Raw genomic sequence first — 13,181 nt, 5'->3', positions numbered from 1 at the left:
AAAAAAGTGGATTAAAAACAAGAAACAGAAAATGCATAAATGTATCTACACCAAACATAAATTGCATAAATGTATCTGTACCAGATTTATTGAATCAGTGATCATTAATCTTTTACTTCTTAGACATATGAAACATATTAAGCACTAGGACCCTACGGGCGGGATGCTATTTTAAAAATTATGTAAATAATTAGAGTAAATATTTAATATAAATTGTTATATTTTAAAATATACATATTAGTTAAATTCTGTATATGTTATTGTATTTGATGACTAAATATACCATGGCGTATTGATAAGTATTTTTTTTCATGGTGCCATCACATCATTTTTAGAAATTTTCTGGAGTTGGATGAATTTAAAGAGTATTAATAGTGAGGAAATAGACAAACTTGTAATTATATATTAAGTAAGCATTTATGAGTAAAATTTATTATTAGGTCGGTTAATTATTAGTTGTGTAAACCGGAAATACTAATATTAAAGTACCGTATCTTGACATGTTGGACAGCTTAAATTTGATATAAACCAGTCAACGATGCACTGGTGGTGAAAGATATGGTTGTACGGCAATTCATTGAATTCTCTTTGCTTACAATATTGTTAATGCGTACAGTGCAGAGTTCATCTTCTTCTTAGGTGTGAGTGTGCTAATATATACATCTGAATCAATAATTACACAATATTTCTGGATATTAGATGCAACTCATAAGTTATTATATAATAACAACTTCCATAACCACAGCATAAGTACCCAATTAAGAAAGAGTAAAATATAAGCTAAAATAAATAATATATATAAAATTATATTTTAAACCCAATAAAGCATTTGGCTGAAAGAAATAATATATAATGATCAAATCTTAGTGATTTTTATGTTTTTTTCTGTACTCAGTATATTATGTGTTGAACTTGAAAAATGACTATAAATTAATAAGCTATTAAATTCTCACCGAAATTTTGTGATTGATGTTTAGATATTTATAACGTAATACAAAATAATACAAAAGCGTACGGAATATAGTTAACAATAAAATATTATTATATTAAACTAAATAACTATTCAAAATGTGATCTAAATAGCTGTAATAGATTGCATATTATAAAAAAAATATGCAATCTATTTTTTTTAATATTACTATTATTTTAGTTATAAGTATGCTTGATTAGTTTACGGTAAGAAACTAAAAAAAAAGAAGATAGTGGAGACAATAAACCTCTCAGGCACAATTATCGAGAAACCCTTTTGGTCACCGTTTCACGGCGCCGGCGGCGCATCTTCTCGCCGGTGTCTCCTCTGTTTCCTTCCTCCCATGCTTCTCTTCACTCTGGTCTCTGTCTACCTAAGTTCTTTTGGAGTTTTTGTGTTGTCTTTTCCGTTCTCGGTTCCTCCCTCCTTTGAGATGACTCGTATGGCATTCTCTGGCGGTTTGGATACCACCGGAATTGTTTGTTCCTCCGGGGGTTCCCGGTCTACATCTCGTCCAAGCGTTTCCTCCCCTCGCTGCAGCCTCTACCTTGGCTCCTCGCTTGTCTCGTGCAGATCTACGAGCCTTGTCTTCATCAACGTAACTCAGAGACTCTCAACCGAAGATTTTCGACGGATCTCTTCCTCCCTTCCACCGCAAGTCCTCCTTTCGCCTTTAGTTTCAGGTGACCGAACGTCTGCTGTCTGTGGGGCTCCACGCTTGACCCGCCGTTCAGATCTGGAAGCATTTTGGTTGATATGGACAAGCTCACCTCGATTCACAACCACCACCTCCATCCCGACAAGGTCCCGTTTTGAAAGACTCTACTATGGATACGGCGAGGTCCGACGCGCTGACGACAGTTCTGCTCCATCTTCGATAGATGGTGTTGTGAGTCTTGTCGACTCCGGGGAGAATAACTTACCATCATCTGACACGCCATGCTTCATAACCGGCGACTGCCCCTTCAACTCCGGCAAGAACCCTAAGCTTTCAAGTCTCCCGATCAAGCAGGCGTTCAGTTCAAAGCCGAGAATGTTAATCTTCTGGGCCTGGCCCTGTAAGATCTGTGAATCTGTTATTCATCTTGCTGGCCCACCAAATCTTAAACCCGTGTTTGATGATTTGTTAAGTGTGGCAAAGATGCAAAGGATTTCCGGTGGGTTCACTGGGGCCTTTATCTTGAGCTTAATGCCATATTTCTCTTTTACGAAGAATAGTTTACCGGTGGGTTCACCGGGTTGGTCTCTGTCATCATCATACCTCCTTCCTCTCCTTTCTATGAAAGGAGAGGAATTCCCGAACTCGTTGTTGAGTTTCGGTTTCAGCTTCCTCGTCTATGAGAGCTGGTCTTCAAAGTCACTATATGTGACTATTTCTATGCTGTCCGACTTTGTCGTGAAGGTTACCCCGACGCATTCAAGCTTCGTCTCGAATTCGCTGTCATCTTTATTTGAAGAATTATCTTCTTTAGTTTACATTGTTGTAGTTTATGTTTCCAATCAAAGAGGATGGTTAATTCCTTCTACTCGTTGTAATCAAGCAGTTTGAAGAGTAATAAAATTAAGTTGTTACAAAAAAAAAAGTATGCTTGATTAGTTTTTGTTGTATGGATTATATTTTATGAGGTTATGTTATGCACCAGTTGTGTCGACTTATTTGAAATATAATTATTTTATTTGCTGTGTAAATAAGGTAGTAAATATATATTAGGGACTCTGTATTTGAAGCCATTTATTTAACTAATAGGGTCAGTTTAATAGGATGTTTTTCATCAGAATGGGAAATGTAGAACTGTAAATAAGTTAGAGTCATATGTTGACAGAAATTTAAAATAAAAACGGAGTCAAGAGTTTCAAACTATTATTATTTGTATTTCCGAAAACAATGGCTTCGTATAAGCTCAGAAGGGTTGAATTTCAGATTGGTTGTTGTTCCTGTGATGAAAGTGGTTTAGTAAATATTTTTTTTAAAAAAAATCAGATCAGAGATCGTCTTGCTACGGCCGGGGTATTTCCATAATATTTATTTTTAATTCTATCATTTTAATTTATTTCAATATTATGTATATATTAACATTTATTATTAAAATATAAATCATTAGACAATTTTTTTTAAAAAAGATTTTTTTTTAAGAAATTAAATATTTTTGGTCTATTAGATTTGAATCTTTTACTACTCAAAATAAGTTATTTTTATTAATGTAAATTATATATCACGTGATAAAAAAACATATAAAATGATATAAGCTTAGTTTAATCTGAATATTTTTATCGTACTTATTTAATTTTAATTAAAATAAATTTTATGCACAATCCATTTAAATTTTATTTTAGCTTTAAAACCGTTAAATTTATAATGTTTAAGGATATTAGAACATTTATCTTTTGTTTTTTTCTTCCTCTTCATCATCCATCTCCGTTGATGTATTTGCTATCTATATACAATTTGTTTGAATAATGTTCATAATCGTATTTACATAATACTGTCATTTTCTCAGAATGGGTTGGTGATCAAAATAATTATTAACAAAGTATAACAAATATTGTATTGCGGTTAGAAATCTATATTATAGTTTTATTTGGATTTCACATGCTAATACATGATATGTAACTAAAGTTTTTTCGAAATAGGCTTGCATGATCATTGTACATCATCCATCGATTACAAATGCTTCTTGTTTTTATATTTTACGTGTATTGTCCTCAACCTAGAAGAGAAAAGCTTTATCATACGTTTGATTTTATGCTTACTCAAGTGTGCTCAAGTATGTTAATTAAGTATTACCTAGCTAATAGCTTATAGTCGCACCTTTTGTCTTTTGTTTTTTTTCATAAACCCTCTACTCACATCTCGGTTATCCAACCTCCTACTTTCCATGAAATATGTATATAACATTAACTGTTTACTATAGTGGGAATTCATTCATGCTAAAATGGTTTTGATACGAAGGTCACTTAGTTCGTCTTGTTTCAGTATAATTGTTCTTTCTTTCTTCTACCACAGTTTAAGACATGTAAAGAGACGAACTCATAAAGATTATATTACCAGAATCTAAAAAAACCATGTATGAAACAAAAAGCAGAAATAATAATAATAATATAATTTCTAATACTATATTAAGAACTTGATTTTCATTAACAAAAGGACATTTAATCATCATATAATAACAAAGTTCAATGACCATTCAGATGTACCGCATGAAATCTATTGCCATACACCGATTGGAAATTTAAAACAGATGCATGCAATCACATATCAAGATCAAACACACATGTGTCTTTGTTATTTGCAACAAAAACCATCTAATTAAGAAGCCTTAACAGAATTCAACTTGGAAAGGAACTTACTGGTTTATATTTTCAGAGCACTTACTGATAGTGCTGATGGCAGTATCTACTTTGAGATCCTAAAAATGTCTCCGGCAACTCCTCCTATCTCGATATTTGCTGTGATGGCTATTATTCAAATAAATTTGAAAATCATGTTCACATGACTCAGGCTGGAAATTTGATGGATTGTACTCAGCAGATGGACAATGCTTTCCTGCACAGTCCAATACCAATCAAAATGGGGATTATAGCAATGACATGATCAGAACTAACGTTTGCTAAAATGAGAAACTTCAAGGCCTTGTTAAATTATGACACTTACCCATAGTGCCTTTGAAGATTCTTCCTCCAATAGTTTAATGATGGAAAGATTACTTTCGAAGCGTGAGAAACTGCATCTTTCTTCGTATTCGTGAATCTAGACAGACTAATTCCAATTTAAAAAGCAGCTTAGATTTACACAAACAAACAAAAATAATAAAGGGTATAAACAATCTGATGTACATATATTTTCTTACAGACCTTGTAAGGAGATCAGTGATTGAAGTACATGAAACCACTCGAACAATTCTAGAACTTTCTGGATTCTGCTTTGAAACAAATAGAAAAGTCAGAATAACTGAAACAAATACTCAATCTCACCACAGAGTAAAAGCCATACACACATACCTTAATATGCGATAGTAAACTGTTGAACCAAACAAAGTATAAACTAAAGAAACGATCTGAGCTGCACTCTTGGTAAGTTACTCCCATCAAATCGAGACCCACCCAGCATTTATCTGGGTACATCAATATACCAAAATCAAAACTCGTTTTAACAACAAAGTCCACACCTTTCTCTTTTAAATCACTATTTAAGACAGTGTTTGTACCATGTCTGAAGAAACCAGAGCCAACAACCTCCCAACCCAATCATCAAACGGCTGATTTCAAAGGCTTAGCTTGAAGCTTCTTCTGGTCAACTGAAGACGACGGAGACTCGGAGTCGCAATTTTGTGGATTGGTGAGGATAACGTTTATAGGAAGAAGACATACTTTTTAGGTGAAGTTTAACCGCCTGTAAAGGAGAAGAGAAGTATTGAATGATAAATCATGAGTGGAGTGGGTCCAATGAGTAAAGAACGATGTTAATAGCGATGAACACTTAATTACATAACGTAACAGAGGCCATGAATCGGGAACGATACGTCATGAAGGAGACCAATCTTTATTTGAGACGTACAATCTCGTACAACCTCCATTGGAGTTTGACCTAATCTTAGTTTTAGGGTACAAAGAATCCTAGATCAAGCGGAGAAGACAATGTTGAGAACGTCATATCTATTATTTTTGTTTTATGAGCCCACTTCCAAAGCTAAAGCCCGTATCAATTGCATATGCATCCCCTGTATATTAATTGAGGAACATTTGAAAAGATGTAACCTCAATTTTGTATTAATTAAAATAGGCCCCAATGCATAGATGGCACTCAATTAGGTAGTCAATTACATTCAATTGAAAAATAAGTAGGTCCACATTCGATTTTTATATGTTGTTAGATACATAAGTTGGTCAAACTATATGATATAATGATATGATATGTTATTTTCTTTCCTTAAATCAAACCTACGGAATTACCATAAATGACTAATATATATATGACAATTAATGATTTTAATAATAAAGATTTGATAACAATTTATATCTCCTCCATCATTTTTTGTTTAATTTTATATTATTAAAATAAATTAAACAATCAAATTAGCTATAAAAGTAAAATTTAGATTTTTTCGTATATGTTATATTTTGAATTATTAAAAACGACAATAAATGACTAAAACTATTAAAATTATTATGTTAAAAATTAATGATCAATGGTTTAACATTTTTATTATCAGAAGATACACATGATTTTAAAACCATATGAGTAAAAAATATCATTTAATAATAAAATAAATATATATATATATAGATTAAACACTATATACCATAGGCTTACATAAATATTTTAATATTAAAAGTTTCAATGAATTTTCAAGAACATTTATAAATTATAAACTTATTAAAGATTTCAGATTGAAAATTTTGTTATCGATGATTTAAATATTTTGTTATAAAATGATATGAATGATCATAGAACCGTATGATTATAAATTCTTATTTAATAAATAACTATATAAAATATACTATTCTTAGAAAAATAGGTTGGTCCATCTTAACTTATATTACACTTTTTATTAAATTAACTATCGAATTGATAAATAACGTACCAAAAAATGTTTTGCACTTTCCTTAAATAAAAGTTACGAAATTACCTAATATGATTAACATATATGTGAAAATTAATTATTATGAATAATAAATATTTGATAACAATTTTTGTATCTTAGTTCTTTTTAAAAATTTTATATTATTAAAATATATTAAAAATCACATTAAATATATAATAAAAACATTTTTTTATATGTTATATTTTGAATTTTTCAAAACGTCTATAAATTATTAGAAATTTGAAGATCACCACTCTTAAAATTTTGTGATCAATAGATTATTTTTTTTGTCATAATAAGTTACAAATGATCATAAAATTGTATTAATATGAACTTTTATTTAATATTATAAGAAGATACACATGATTTTAAAACCATATGAGTAAAAAATATTATTTAATAATAAAACATATATATATATATATATATATTAAACAATATACCATAAGATTACATAAATATTTTAATATTAAAACTTTCAATGAATTTTCAAATCATTTATAAATTATAAACTTATTAAAGATTTCACATTGAAAATTTTGTTATCGATGATTTAAATATTCAGTTATAAAACGATATGAATGATCATAGAAGTGTATGATTATAAATTCTAATTTAATAAATGACTATATAAAATATATTATTCTTAAAAAAATAGGTTGGTCCATCTTAACTTAAATTATATTTTTTATTAAACTAACTATCGAATATTCGAATTGATAAATAATCTACCAAATATTTTTTTTGCACTTTCCTTAATTAGAAGCTACGAAATTACCTAATATGATTAACGTATATATGAAAATTAATTATTATGAATAATAAATATTTGATAACAATTTTGGTATCTTAGTTCTTTTTTTAATTTTATATTATTAAAAGATATTAAAAAAATCACATTAAATATATAATAAAAACATTTATATTTTTTCTTATATGTTATATTTTGAATTTTTCAAAACGTCTATATATTATTAAAAATTTGAAGATTCTCACTCTGAAAATTTTGTGATCAATAGATTTTTTTTTTTGTTATAATAAGTTACAAATGATCGTAAAATATAACGCATATGAATTTTTATTTAATAAATATTCAAATTAAATAATATATATATATATATATATATATATACACTAATGATTTAAAGCAACAAGATTGGCTGATCAATTTAGTTGTCCAGTTGAATTCTTTCAAAAGTATGTGAAAGACTAAAGTCAAAGTAAATATGAATTTGGAATAGTAGTTATATTTTACTAACCAAAATACCGGAAAAAACCGAACCAAATCGAAACCAACCCGATATCTGGATTGAACACCCCTAATCCAAATGAAGCTAAACTATTGTTTCATTCTCCAAAATATAATAAAAATAATAACTTAATTCCGCGCAAGGCGCGGGTCTTATCCTAGTTTAAATGAAACGGTAAGTTTCATCTTCATAGACACGTGTCACGATTATGGAACTCGAATTTGTGACATGGCATCCGAGCTGGACACTCTAGGAGGGATACAAAGCTTACTTTATATATAAAGATATCCTTATTTATTTGTCTCTTTGTGTATTTTCTTGGTGTATATATACACCTAATATGAAGTCAATTTTTATTTTGCTTTCATTAGGAGGAATAATTACAATGGGTATTGTCCAAATGTGAAGCCGAATATTAAGGGGTCAAATGTAGTACTATGCAATTTTGAATTTATAAGTACTTTCCAAATTAATTCATCATGACATAAACCTTTTTGTCAGAAGTCAAGAACTGAAACTAACACAACCTTTTACTACTAATAAATGTAAATGATAAATAAAATAAAGGGAAATTTATTTTTTTAGGCCAAAAAATAATAACTATGTCATATTAGGCTAATTTTTTTGTACCATTTTTTCTCTAATACATTTAGTATTTTCAAAAATAAATCAAATAAATAGTTTTCCAAACAAAAAAAAATTCAAAAAATAGTAACCACTGATGAAATACCTATATCAACTTATTGATATTTTTTTTATAATTATAAAAATGTTTAAATCGTGATTTCATATTTTATTCTACAAAAAGTAGAATTGACATTCTACACAGTAGAAAATGTAATCCACTTTTTTCATTGAATATGTTTAGAATACGTGATCTACGTAAATAATAGTAATCTAAAAATATTTGGAAAACACATTCCACGCTTAACCTATCGTTCTAAAATCTGTAGAATCTGGAATCTACACATTACTATAAATCTAAAACCTGTAGAAATCAAAATCTACACATTACTATAAATTTAAAACTAGTAAAAATCGATTTCAAACATGTTTACTGTGTTCTACATATAGTAGAATACATATTATATGGATAAAGATAATCAGTTCCATAAATATGGGAAGAGAATATTTGGAAATATTCAGTTTCCTTATATTTATTAAATCGATTTTTTTTTAAAAAAAAAAAGAAAATCGCGATTTATAAAATCAATTTTTAAATTAAAAAATTAAACATCGATTTGGAAACCGTTTGATCTGAACCGGTCGATCCTGATCTAAACCGGAAAAGGACTTTTATTTCCTTGTTTTCTATATATATAATAAATCATTATTTAAATTAAAAAAAAATTATGTTTTTAAATTATACTTTTTCAATTCAAACTTTTTTATAAAAAAAATCAATTTTTTTTAAAAAAATTATATATATTTTTAAATATTTATTTATATATTTATTTGAATCCTAAATTCTACGTTCCAAAAATCCTAATCCACCCCTCAACTCTAAACTCTAAGTCTAGATTTATTAATCCTATGGGTATAAGTGTCTTTTACTCTTCATTAAAAGTGAAGGTAAAAGTGGTTAGTGTAACATGAAAAGTGGTACTATGAAAGTGGTATATGTGGCAATTTTCCTTTTTGGAGAATTTTTAATATTTTTAAAATTATTTTAGTGAAAAATTATATTTTAATATTTAACATTTTTTTATTAATTGTAATTTCGAATTTTTAATTGAAACTAAGGACAATATTTCCATTTTGAAAATATTTAGACTAATAAAACATAAAATATATGAGATTAACCTAAAATGACATAGTTATCAAATTTTTGGTCTAAAAAACAATTTTACTTTGAATAAATAACATCCGTGTGATGACGTGATCAAAGATTCTGTAACAAACACAACAAATCTTACAGAGGCCAAACCTAGCATTGCATGCGCGCGATACCAACCTCTAAAAAAACTTGAAAGTAGTAAAAAAGAGAAACAAAACTCTGATTACGTAAAAAAAACTATAGTCTCCCTGACACAAAACTCGAGGTAGCCGCTTACGCCATGGATTCCGACGCCGGCAGCTCTCGCCGGCGTCGCCGTCTATCCTCTCCGCTTCTCCGTTACAGTTCCCTCTTTGTTTCTTTTGTTGATTTTCTCCAAGTGTGCCTCTTATACTTGGGTTTCTTGAGTTCTTCCTTTGTCAATGGATGTGCAAGCTCTCGCCGATGCCGTATCCAAACCCTCTGGATTATGTTTCTCACATGTAGTCCACCTTCGTCCATCATGGCTGCACTAGTATCAGATCTGACCTGTGAAGTTTGCGCTTGTACTGCTCTATCTCGTTTTCCAAAGAACGTACGGCGTACAGATCTACCACTCTCTTCGTCCTCTTGGGCGATGAACTTTCTCCCTACGGGGAAGATATGCTCTAACTTCCCTCGTTGTGAACGAAGCTTCCGTATCGTTATCTTCCGAGGTTCATTCGTCAGATCTACGAGCCTCGTATGCTCTGAACTCTATTCCTCATCCTCTGCGGCGAATCTAACCCTGTCGGAAGACCCAAAGTCCCATCGCCTACGGTAATATTGGTGTCCGGAGTGTCTCTTTGGCCATAGTTTCTGCCGTTCTGCCAAATCTTGTCAAACTCATTGTTGTTATGCCGGTGTAAAGGTGGTTCGGTCTTCACCGCCAGATTCATCATTCTCATGCTCTCCACCTTCAAGCTTTGAGCGAGACACCATGCCCGATAGCTTTACTTCAGAAGTCACAAGATTTGAGCACTTTAGTTGCTCATCTCATGATGGTCAATCTCTAAAGGCGATGGAAGCTCCTGTTCCTAAATTTCATAACCTTCTCCCATCACAAATGCCATATGGACACCTTACGATGTCTCCACAAGACAAGGGAAAAAGCATCTCCTTCAATAGTTATTGGCATGCTCTTACAATTTTCATGCGTCTGCAAAAGCCATCTATTTCAATGGGGAGACAAAGCACAATATCATCTACAAATCTGAGATTCCCAAAGCTCCAAATAAACAGCTCTTTAAACTTATCCTTTTTGGATAAGTTTTTTAAAAATTCCTCTCGACGGGGCCGAGAGAGATCTTCATCCACTTCCTCCTTCTCACGGGAGATATATTTTTCATCACAGTCCCTCTTTGTAAGAGGTGATACTCTTCCGGTATTCAAAACCGGTAAAAATTGTCAATGTCTTAGCCGTTTGCTATCTTATGTGAAGGTTCACTTGGGGCCGGTAGATGCAACGATTTTCACTTGGTTGAGGGTCGAGGTTTTAGACGGTATTGCGACGTCACATTTCATTGTGACTAATCGTTGGTTATTTGCAGATTTCAAAGTGCAGTGTGTGTCTTTTATTGATTGCATTGCAAGTGGCAGCTTTGATATTTCTCATAATCTCTTATCAAACTGTTACAAGTTTGTGTCTCTATCCTTGTATTATGTTGTTTCTTCTGTTTTAGAGATAGTTTTTCTGGTCGCACATCGTGGTTTGTACGATGTTGCTATTAATCGTGTAATCGCTTAGATTTATTAATAAAGAATTTGGTGCACAAAAAAAAAACTCTGATTACGTTTAGTCCCCACTGAATAAAAGATATTGTTAGGTAAATGAAGATTAATTTTTGATAGGTTTATTGGAAGTTTTTGTTAGCTTTTATTTTCCTTAGACATGAGAAAAATATATTTTAGGACATGGACTGACAACTGTAAGCGATTAGTAAAAATATAAAAACTAGATGCTTTTACATCATACATATAGATAAAATTATTAGGTCATTCAGAAGAGTTAACAACTCAAGTCGATCAAGCTTCCATGGTCGGAATGGGTTTTAAAAACTACTTCCTATGTTGTTAAATGATGTATGTTTTTGTGTTTTACATATATTAATAAAATATATTAACAGTTGATTATAAATACATTTTTTTGTACTTAACTATTTTCATAAGTTTAACCAATGGTATTTTAATAACTGCAATTTCTTCTTATAAGTTTATAATTTATTATTCTTTACTAATAAAAGTTCATAAAACATATATATGCTGTTGTGTGCAATAGAGAGATGGAGAGAGAGAGAGAGAGAGACCCTCCATTGCCTCTTGTGACCCATCACCCATATGATGTAGAATGAACTCAAACCGTTTGTTAATATCTCTGTTGCGTGGCGGGTTTATCTAGCCAGCATTCCTCTATCAACCTAGGGGATACAAAAAGTGGACAGGACGGGGCCTAACCGGTCAATGTGATGGACTAAACGAAACAATGATGCAAAACTGTCCCTTCCCGTTTAATGGTGAAGAGAAAATAAGACTGGCGTTTTAAATCCATGAGGGTAAAGCTTACTTTGATGGAGCTTTGAACGATGGCCCTCTTTGCAATTATAAGTTTCACTGTCTTCTCTTTCAGCAAAGGGCATTCGTCGTCCGTCAATCATCTCATCTCACGAAACCTTCTTAAAATTTTTTATCGTTTAATTTGAATTCAAACCTTTTGGAAAAGAATTTACGTAGGTAGTGTAACAAATGTCAACAACATTTCTGATTAGATCCTTAGTGTTTTACTCATAAATCATTTTTTATCATTCTGATATAAAATCCAATAATTCAAATCCTTGGATAGTTCACCCTTATTCAAGGAGACCAAACTACTTTAACTAGACTTATACTAGAGAAACAATCCCACAAGATGCATATATTTTACTCAGTTTATAAAAATTCCGTGTCTACTACTATACCTAATAATCATGATTATTGGGGGTTCTTAGGGTGGGGTTCTTACCGGAATATAAGAACCCGTCTCTTAACTTTTAACCAAAAAAATTAAGAACCGGTTCTTAAATATCTCAATAATCATGCTCTAATGGGCTTATACGAAGCCTAAACAATCTATTTTACTCTTTTTTTTAACACAAAACATAACTTTTGATTAAAAGCTCAGACTCCCGAAGAGGAAAGAGATGAAATACCAGGACATAATGCAGTCTTAGCAAGCTGATCAGCTGCTGAATTTGACAATCAAGCAACATATTTAAAGGAAACAGAGATGAAAAGTAGAGATAGTTGATCGATGTCCTGGATGATCCCGTAGAGGTCAGCAGGAGGAGCCTTTGAAGTGATTACTGTTAAGAGCGTTTGACAATCTGTGTTGAAACAGATTTTGGAGTAGTTCCGTGCGTGAGCTGTGAGGAGAGCCCATCGAGAACCAGTGCTTCCCCAACGAGCGGTGAGGCGATATTTAGTTCCACCCCAGTAGCTTGGTGATCAGTACCACCCGCTTTGTTCTTGAAGATACTTCCGAACTCTGCCATGTTGTTTTCTTGTCTCCATGCCGCGTCTGAGAAACAAGTAATTAGCTCATCCAGGTT

At 31.3% G+C, this 13,181-nt stretch overlaps 1 long non-coding RNA gene across 1 annotated transcript; it reads right to left on the bottom strand.

Moving 5' to 3' along the window:
• Positions 1 to 4,067: 4,067 nt before the first annotated feature.
• Positions 4,068 to 4,728, bottom strand: LOC125596550. Its single transcript, XR_007331128.1, has 2 exons — positions 4,623 to 4,728; positions 4,068 to 4,514 (listed from the first exon to the last, which is right to left on the bottom strand). It is a non-coding gene; the product is annotated as an uncharacterized LOC125596550 (long non-coding RNA).
• Between the last annotated feature and the right edge of the window lie 8,453 nt (positions 4,729 to 13,181).

This window comes from Brassica napus, unplaced genomic scaffold, assembly GCF_020379485.1.
Source record: "Brassica napus cultivar Da-Ae unplaced genomic scaffold, Da-Ae ScsIHWf_1230;HRSCAF=1757, whole genome shotgun sequence".
Lineage (NCBI taxonomy): Eukaryota > Viridiplantae > Streptophyta > Magnoliopsida > Brassicales > Brassicaceae > Brassica > Brassica napus.
The sequence above is the reverse complement of the archived record's forward strand: the minus strand, read 5'-3'. Positions and strand labels throughout refer to the sequence as shown.